The sequence below is a fragment of the Lepidothrix coronata genome, unplaced genomic scaffold, assembly GCF_001604755.1.
Source record: "Lepidothrix coronata isolate B3197 unplaced genomic scaffold, Lepidothrix_coronata-1.0 Scaffold10, whole genome shotgun sequence".
Lineage (NCBI taxonomy): Eukaryota > Metazoa > Chordata > Aves > Passeriformes > Pipridae > Lepidothrix > Lepidothrix coronata.
In genome coordinates, this window is record NW_016690190.1 from 1979133 (window position 1) to 1989148 (window position 10016).

The following is a 10016-nucleotide window of genomic DNA, read 5'->3' on the forward strand; positions in this document are numbered from 1 at the left end:
AGCTCATGTGATGTTTCTTTTTCTTTCTAATTTTATTGTAGAAGGTAGTCAATAACAATACATAATTTGAGTGGTGATCTTTAATTGCTTGCTTTGGCTGTCATACACAGTCGTTCAAAACCCTAATAAAATTGAAAGTACAATTTTTATTCTAGCTGGTTACTTCCCTGTTCTCCAAGAACTTTTACCTCTTTTTTAAACTTGAAAGTGCTTCCAATGTAGAACAAAAAACCTAAAAATCTGTGACAAGTTTACATTTAGAATATAAAAACGTAAGGTCTGCAGGTTTTGCACTCACAGATTGCTTGTTGAATTTATTTACATGTAACCAGACCTGGATATTCAGGGAACTCCACTATAATGACATACCCCTTGGAATGCACAGACTTACAACTGCTCATAAGCAGAACTTGTCACAGGAAAGAAAGTGAGAGAGAAGAGGAAGAATTTGTTGCTTGTAAAGAGAAAAGCAGCATATGGTGAAATAAGGGAAAGAGGGTGTGAGGGCTGTGCAACAGCTGGGGACTGCTGTGGTAAAGATAGTATTGGCTGGAAAGAAGGAAACAGTTTCCAGACACAGGTTGTACCAGGAGTACATTTACAGAAGAAATCGAATACACTACCTGTAACTTCTTCACATTACTGTGTGAAGAGTTCAAGATGGTTTGTGGTATCTCTTCCCTTCCTCTTTGGTCACATGCCAATGTCTTTAACCTCTCAGTAACAAAAGAATGTGTAAACTATTCCCATCTATGACATGAAGTTTGGAATGGCAGTACTAACAATCTACAACATCTGTGAAGTCCTATGCTGTGAGGCATTCATGGCAAGATGTTAATAATTCTAAAAAGAAATGCAATTTAATTATAAAGTATTTATCACGTGTTACTGTTTAAAAGATGATTTATTTTGCTCTGTTTGTTTTGGGTCCCTCTATAGCTATCTAGATTATAATATCTAGCTAAATGTCTAACCTAAATGCAGGTAAAGAGGTCTCAGCTGTCAAAAAGATTGGAAAATTCAAAAATGTCAAGTCAAATGACATGTAAAAAATTGACAAAATCCTTAAGAATGAAGAGAGGTAACTACTGGGTTGAAATTGTGTAACTTTCTCTCAAAAAAAAAATAGACGCTTCTTGTGGTGCAAGACAGATTTGAATCAATATCTCCCAATAATGATGAGATGTGAAAAGGTTTATTCCAGAATTTCTAGAGAAGATTAGCTCTCAAAATATATTTTTTGACTACTCTACTCTCTATTTTTACTTACTTTTTGGGTGGGGTTTTTTTTCAAGTGTTTATTGGGAGAAATCTTTGTTTCCAGGGTGCATGAGCTGTAGACTAATGTGGGCTATAAAGGGCAAGGAAGAGACTGTTTAGCTGCAGATGAACCATTCTTCGGTGGCTTTGTTCTACTTCACTCTAAATGAGTTAAGCAACATGTTGAAGCAATTAGTGGGAGAATTCGGCTTTAGGATTTTAATAAAGTTCGATGGTGCATTTTTGCAGAAGCACATTTTTAGCGAAAAGGAAATCATTCAAAGCGAAATGGGAGGTTTTATGTGGCCTTGCCATCTGAGAGAAGTACCTTTGCAGATTTCTTAGTGGAATACAGTAGCTGACACTAAGTTGCTTGCTGAAGAGTAAGAGGAAATAATGAAATCCATGACCAAAGGTATTAAAGCACTCAGAGCCTAAACTGAGAGAAATCGATCAGTCTTAGGATAAGCTATCAGAAATATCAGAAAGCAGAAGTGGCTAATGATGTGTTACATCCAACATAAAACCTCCCACAAATGGGGAGTACTCACTTCTGAAAAATCAGATCCTATTTCCATATGTTAATCTAGATCTGCCACAACAATTTGGAGATGTTGGTTTGTCTGCCTTTACCACATCGCTTTGCTAAATATAGGGCACTCAACTTTTTCTTCCTGTGTATACCGTGCTTTGCACATTGCTGACATCTAATTACTATTTGCTTCTTTCATAAACTTCTTTTGTGCCTGGACACAGCTGACACCAAGTTCTAACAAGGCCAAAGAGTTTCATGTGCTTCAGGGTAATATTATGAAATCTCTTCATGTAGAAACTGCTTGATTCAAGCTGATACAAATGTAAAAAATAGACTTAATTAGTAAAATGTAATTTTACAAAACCTAAATATTGTGTCCAATTTCATTGTTTCAGTTTTAACAAATTGTGCTTTCCATCCTTTCTTGGCCTTTGTCCATATCCTTCATAGTTATTCTATATCTAAGGTTTGTGCTCCATAGCAACTCTGTTAAGACCACAAACAGTATGGAAAAAAGGCAGAGGGATTGTTCTTATTCAGTAAAAATGCAGTGAAATCAGTATTATGAGGCATAAGCAAATGCTCAGCTTTGTAGCTTGCCATGAGCACTGCGATAACCTATTGGAGCATCACTGCTTCTTATTGTTTGAGGAAGTTTGGATTGAGGAAAAGGTGGTGCAACTTGAGAATCCCAGAGAAAAGACCATGTGTCTTGCCTGTACCAGCCCCTTCACACTCAGGAATGGCAGTGACAGACAGAGGCATCAGGTTCTCCAATGGTTCGAGTTGTGCATCTTTGTAGTCCACTATCAGGGTTCAGTGGGAGATGGGAAGTGGTGCCTTAGGCAGCAGCGGCCAGAGGCTGCCCATTAGAGCCCACCCGAGTGGGTCGCTTCATCTCATGGGGCCACCTGTCATCACCCCGTTAGAGAAAACCTCCTTGGTTGTTCCTTGGAGGCTCATGGGGCAGGAATTCCAAGTCTAGTTTTTCTGGGGATAGCAGAGTAATTCACTGTAGGTGTAGAGTGCATGAAAATAAAGAAATCATGATAAATATCCATCACACATGTAAAGTTTAGTATGGGGCAATACCAACTAACAGTAAAGTGAAAGAGGCACAGTATTGGTCAATAGGATGCACTGAGATTCTGGAGATATCCCTGGAGGTATTTAAAAGATAAGTTGATGAGGCACTTAGGGACATGGTTGGTGGAATTGTCAGTGCTGGGTTAATGGTTGGACTTGATTGTCTTAAAGGCATTTTCCAGCCTGAACAATTCTATGATTCCGTGTTCTGAAATAAAATAGATATGAAGAACAGTTAATACGGCTTTTCTAAAAGATCTTGTAGTAATTTTTTCCACTCTACTCTCTTTGTAGTCTCTTAAGCGTTTTTAAACATAGAAAGTATATTTCTAAGCAACAAAAGAAATTGTTCATCCTAAAGAGATCCTTTATGTATTTCATCCTTCTATCCGATACTGTGATCCATTTCAGATGACTGAGATATAACTAACTGAAATTAGGTGTTCTTCTAATGTTCTGAGTCTCCATCTTACTTACCTGCTATTTGGTACAGCCACAAAATCTTATTGACCACTGCTCATCACTAAAGACACCTCCATTTGTTTCTGCTGCGTGCTGCTGAGTGGATTTAAAAGACCACCCTGCCCATTCTAAACATCTAATCTATACAGTCTGTTCTCTGTGCTATTACAACTTGGCAGGATTAACAAAAGAAATGTAAGTTCCAGCACTATGCTGTAACAATGGCCTCAGTGTACTGGAAGCCCTGTGTTTCTAGTGTTAAAATAAAAAAATAACACATTTTTACTCTTTAGAATAATCAAACATTTCAGAGAACTAGACTTTACTGTGAGAAATTCTATTCTGTTATACTCTAGTCTAAAGTGATAATTGAATATCAAGGATAATGAATTCTAATTGTTTATTTTCCAAAAGCATGATGAAATCTAATATTTAAAAAATAAGATTATATTTATAGAACATATAATTCTTAATCTATATTTTATATATATCAAATCATGGCTTGAGGAGACTGTCCAGGATCTTTCATCCACTTCATTAGGAACTTTAGAAACAGACATACAGATATGATTTGGCTTGAAGGCCACAGTCTATTTAAATTGTTGTTGACCATTGCTAACAGTATCTTTTTAAAAACCAAGGACTTACTGTAAAGAAAACCAAGGACAACAAATAAACCCCCCCAACAACAACAATAAAACCCCCCAAAACAACCAAAACCAAGAGCACATGCCAGATTCTGCAGAGTTTCAAAAGGTTTCTTCTGGCTTTCTTCAAGCATTTGTTATTTTAGTTTGAAGTGCTCAGGAAATAACAGATCTTTGAGGGTAAAATGTTGGTAAATATTATGCTTAGAAAATATGATTGTGCTGCCAGGTGCACATGCTGCCTCAGCTCCATCTAGATGTTCACTTGCAGAGATTTTTGAAATGGCATTGTTCCAGTCCTTTGCTCTCTTGACACTGCTTTTTTGTCTAAGATATTACTGTTTTCCTTTTTTCTTTAGTTATACCTCATGCTTACCAGCCATGATCTTCAAATTTTTGTAAATATCCTTTCTAGTACCTGCACAAATAAAAAAGAAGTGGAAAGAGTAGGAACTGACTGATGTTTAAGAGATAATAAATTTTTATTTCCTGTAGAGAAACAGGGTCTGAAGAAAAAAAAAGATTCTGTATTCTGTCAACAAAATTTTCAAGTAACAAGTCATTAATGTTCCTTGCATACCTGTCCAGAGGCCTGGGAGCTGAACATCTGAGGGAAGTATTGAGCACAATTTTAAAATTTTCACTTTTGCTGCAGTACTAAATGAAGACTCTCACTAGCTGCATATGATTAGAATGCATTTGCTTATGAGGCTAAAATTACTGCAGATTGATTAAGAGATAATCCATTATAAGACAAGGCATCAAGGTCTAACACCATCTCTCAGAAACTAATCACTTGTATTCAATCTCTATTTTAGAGGTAATGTCAGTGGCATTGAGTCTTATCAAAGACTAAGAGCTCTATAACTGGTGAGTCAAAATGAGATTATGTTTTGAAGGATAGAATACTGCTCGGTCACTGTCTTTTTATCTTCTGAGTGACTGATGTGATTTAATTATTGTATTTGATAGATAGGGGTACTACCAAATTCACAGTGCTGTACCAAGCTATTAATTCCAATATGCCCAAAGCTACTGCTTTCAATTTTAGAAGCGTGGATGTTATAGGGTTTTGGGGGTGGAGGGGCAGGGAGAGAAGTCCTAGAAGGCTCTATTGTCTCCCATCTTCTTTCCATAGAAAGTGCTCATGCAGCTCTTCAAAATACTGACAAGCACACCAGCCTGTTTTGACTGCTGTTTAGGGCCTAGCCCTCTATGACGTCCTCTGTTGGCTCCTTCTGTGCACTCCTTCTGTGCACAGAAAATACAATACATTACAAGAGTGAGTGGGGAAATAATTGGCTGCTTTTTTCTCGTCTCCATTCTTCAGTTCATGGGGGAAGCCTGTTCATAGCTGTGTAGAGGAACTTTTAGGATTTTAAAAAAGTTCTTGGTACATCTATTGTAGATCTACATAGTGAATAGGGCAGGAATAGAAATGATGGCTGCATCATTACAATAAGTAAATATAAAGTGGCCCCTGTCTCAGCTGCAAAGTTGTCTGTTGATGGCCAAGTTACTTCAAACAAATTCTCCACAGGCAAGTCATTACCTCTCTGTTCTTAACTTTTTCTTGTCTGACTTGAGACACCTCTGAATGCTCTGAAGTTCAGAGCATTCACAAGTGGAACCAAAGTCCTTAAAAGCAAACTGCTGAGCCTTCAGAGTACTACCAGTTAGCTCCTGTACTGTGGAAACTCAGTCCTAAAGTGGAAGCAGGCATCAGACTTGCTGAATTTTGTCTTTACCTTTGTGGTCAGTAATATTTGCTTTGCAGAGATACTAAAAGATTAATTCAATTTTTTGAAACAGACCATGCAGCAATGAACACAGGAAACCTATGATGATGATAGTTCTCTTTGCTTTAGTGCAAGATTCATGGAATGTGCAGTGAATATTATTCTTGGCTAACAGGGAAGCTTGAGATACTATGTTGATTACTTCTGGTCTTCTGCCTCAAACAAAGATAATTACATTATTGCCTCGTATATTTAGTTCTTACCATTCTCCCTTCCCAGCAAATTAGAATGTGAAAGATTTGGAAAGAACTGCTACTGGACAAGTCTACCATATCCAGTAGCAAATTCTACCTTCCTCAAGCTTTTGAACATTACAGGATCTCCATTCCCATTGAGAGAAAGTAGATATTTCTTTCCTTTTCAAAGTAGCTTCAACCCCCTCTTAGAAAGGTCTAACTGAAGTGAGAAAAATATCACAAATTCAGAGTTTTCTAAGACCTAAGAGAAAGTGTCGGTGAAGGCAACTTGTAGAAAATCAGGATCAAGATAGAGTGTGTTTATAACTATTCGACTACTAATTTAGATTACATCATAATCCACAGAAGTCATGCCTTTGCATTAAGTGTTGCTACATCCATCTTTGAGTTAATACAAATACAAGTACAGTCAAGTAGATTATTCCAAGAGCCCAGTGGTTTACATGAATAATGACTTGGCAAGGCCCTTAAGTATATGTTGGATTGAAATGGCAGGGTCTAATTTTTAGGTATCCTGACATCTAGTGGAATTTATTGCTTCAAGCAGGATATCTGGGTTCATCTGTATCTACAATGACTGGGGAAAATGAAGAAAGTTAAGTATCCCATTCTTGGATACAACAGCAAGGTTCTCACCTGCAGAACTGCCTAAGCAGTGCGTTCGATAAAATGTGAAAAAATAATTGGCCTGAGCCTGCCCCTTTCAGAGACATGCTTGCAAAGTCAGCTGCAAAGTGATACAAGGTCCCTGATCTGATTTCTGGGTTTGAGCTTGAAAATAATTTCTAGTGACAGCCATAGAAAAATCCAAGCAACTTGGAAAGATTGTCTCTAAAGGGATTTGAATCCGCATCTATTACGTGTACCTTAAGAGCTTGCAATTAATTAGCAAGCTGGGGGTGGCTTTGTTTTCATCCATTTTCCATGCCTTGCACAGAATCACAGAATCATCAAGATTGGAAAAGGCCTTAAAGATCATCTAGTCCAACTGCCAAACCAGCACCACCATAATCACCCCTAAACTGTATATTCCCAAGCGTTATGTCCAGACACCTCTTGAACACTTCCAGAGATGGTGATTCTAACACCTCCCTGTGCAACTTATTTTAGTGTCTGACCACTCTTTCAGTGAAATTTTTTTCTAATATCTAATCTGAACCTTCCCTGGCACAACTTGAGGCCATTTTCTCTTGTCCTTTCACTGGAGATATGGCAGAAGAGGCTGACCCCCACCTCACTACAACTTCCTTTCATATAGTTGTAGAGAGCATTGAGATCCCTCCTGAGTGTCCTCCTCTCCAAACTGAACAAGCCTCTTTCTCTGTTGCATGGAATAATTAAGCCTTTGAGGGACTGAAGATGGCAAGAGTGCATGAGCCTATGGCAAAATGGGAATATAGTGTCCTGTCTCCTATCACAAGCTGGCTCAGCTGTCTCTCAAAGCTTGATAGGTATTCCTGCTATTCCTATTTCAAGTATATTACAGAACTTGTTTTTCTCTCCTTTTGTTTTGGGTTTTGTTTTGGATTTTGTTTTGTTTTGGATTTTGTTTTGAGTTTTCCTTTGTTTTGTTTTAACCTGGTGACAGTATTGCATTGTTTAAATACGTTTCTGATCTTCATTCCTGTGATGTGAACAAGTCCAAATCTTTTAGCGTCTTTTCAGAAGGAAAGATCTAGTTGTTCCTTTCCATGCACCTATTTCGGTTTAAATATATATTCGTTGAACATGATTGTTCTACAAACAAGGACAGATACAGTCCCATCATGATTTGTTCAGAGCTTTTTATATCTCTGTATCTACTGGAATACTTTGGCTGATACCTTATAAAATAACTTGAAGAATATATGAATTTTAATGGCTTTATCACATCGGTATCATATGGGAGCGTTTATTAGTCTGTGTAAATGTATCATCCCACACTTTGCACTAATTTTTAATCTAGGTCTTGAAGTAATTCAGTTTCCCCTGACTGATTTTCTGCTTTACTTTGGTGTTATGTCTCTCAGCTTCATCTCTTCAGCATATTCTACTCAATTTCTGCATTATGCTGTATTGTTGACCAGAAATTATATTTTTGTCATAATTTGCATACACACTGTACTTCAGTTCTCAATGAAAACCTCACTCTGCTGATTCAGAATACTAGGCCACCACTAGTACTGCAGCCACAGTGCTGTAGGTGGTGGTAAAGAGATGCTACAGTGCAGTAACAACAGCTGAGTAATAATAGTTCAATAATAATAACACACTGCTTGAGCAGGAGAGGCAGGTAAGGGAAGTACCAGCAAATATGTAAAGATTATATTCCCCCAGGGTAGTACTTTGGCACCTTGCTGAGGCCTGTGAAGGAAGAAGACGTGAGGAGAAAGTGCTGACTGTGAAAAAAGCTTAGCTGAGGCTTCTGCACACCGAGACTGAAAGGCTGGGTTATTATGAAGGGCCAAATAAGTATAATCAGGCTGATAACACACAATAAGGAGGAGGAACACAGCACTGTGTGGTGGGCTCTGAGACTCTACAGGTAGCCCCTAATGAAATTGCCATCCTGTGCAATGGCCCACGGAGAAAGGAAAAATACTGTGACACCCAAAAAGTAAATCGGAGTGGGGCTCAGTGGCCTGGGAGGGCTGTGCCAAAGAGCTGTGCACTCTTGAACATTTCTTAAAGTACAGCCAGGTGTAGTCCTCTCACACAACCAACTATATGTATAGGTGTAAATATACTAGGACAAACTTCTGGAAGTGGTCAAGTACTGTTACTTCACATAGGGAAAAATAAGATCACAAGGGTGATGTTTGTTACTCAGAAAAGTCACTGCAGGGACTTTTAAGAAATACTCAGAACTTTTGGTGCAGGGATAGACTACCAAGATAGATGCTACTGTCTTTAGGCCCCTCATGAGGGCCTATGACACCACATCATTCTGCTCTGGTAACAAGAAGTGCCTCTGCCTGATGCAATATTTGCCAGTGGTGATACCAGCAGTGTCCTGTGTAGATGGCTGAACTTCACAGCAGAAAGCCGACTGATGCAGATGAAGGATTTACAGAGTGTGCTGTCAGCTAGTGACTGCTAGCTAGTTTCTTGTTATCATGTTCTTACCTCAAGAGCTGTTTTTGAAGAAGTCCACAAATAACACTCTTTAGCCTACTCGTTCCCATTCCATGAAGCAATCCCTGCACTTTATTTCTGTGCCAAAACATGCAATTGAACATTTAAATTAAACCTCAGCCTGTAGCTTGATTGTATCTTTATGAAATCCAAGAGTCACAGAGTCACAGAATTGCAAGGGTTGGAAGAGATTTTTGGAGATCATCCAGTCCAACCCCCCTGCCAAGGCAGGGCCACCTGGAGCAGGTGACACAAGAACACATCAGGTGGGTTTGGAATGTCTCCAGAGAGGAGAAACTCCATAACCTCCCTGGGCAGCCTGTTCCAGTGTCCTGCCAGCCTCAATGTTGAGGTCAAACTTCTTATGCTTTAGTTTATGGACATTGCTGCTTGTCCTGTCGCTGGGCACCACTGAAAAGGGTCTGGCATCATCCCCTTGGCCTTTAAGATATTTATACACATTAGTGAAATCCCCTCTCAGTCTTCTCTTCTCTACACTAAACAGGCCCTGGTCTCCCAGTCTCTCCTCATAAGAGAGATGTTCCAGATCCCTCATCCTCTTTGTGGCCCTCCTCTGGTCCCTCTCCAGCAGCTCCTTGTCTTCCTTGTGCTGAGGAGCCCAGAACTGGACACAGCACTGCAGCTGTGGCCTCACTAGGGCCGAGCGGGAGAATCGATCTGGCCCCGCCGATCCCTCTCAGCTACAGCCCCGTGTGCTCGGCGGCGCACGGGGCACCAGCACGGCGCGGTGCCGCTCGGAGCGGCGGGGCCGTGAGGGGCGCGGCGCGGGGCCGGGCCGGCGGCACCGCCCCCAGGCCGCCGCCAGGGGGCGCCGCGGCGCTGCCGGAAGCGGGGCGGGCGCGCTGTGGGCGGGACCCGCCCCCGGCCCGCGCAGGGCACGGGGGGAGCGGGGCCG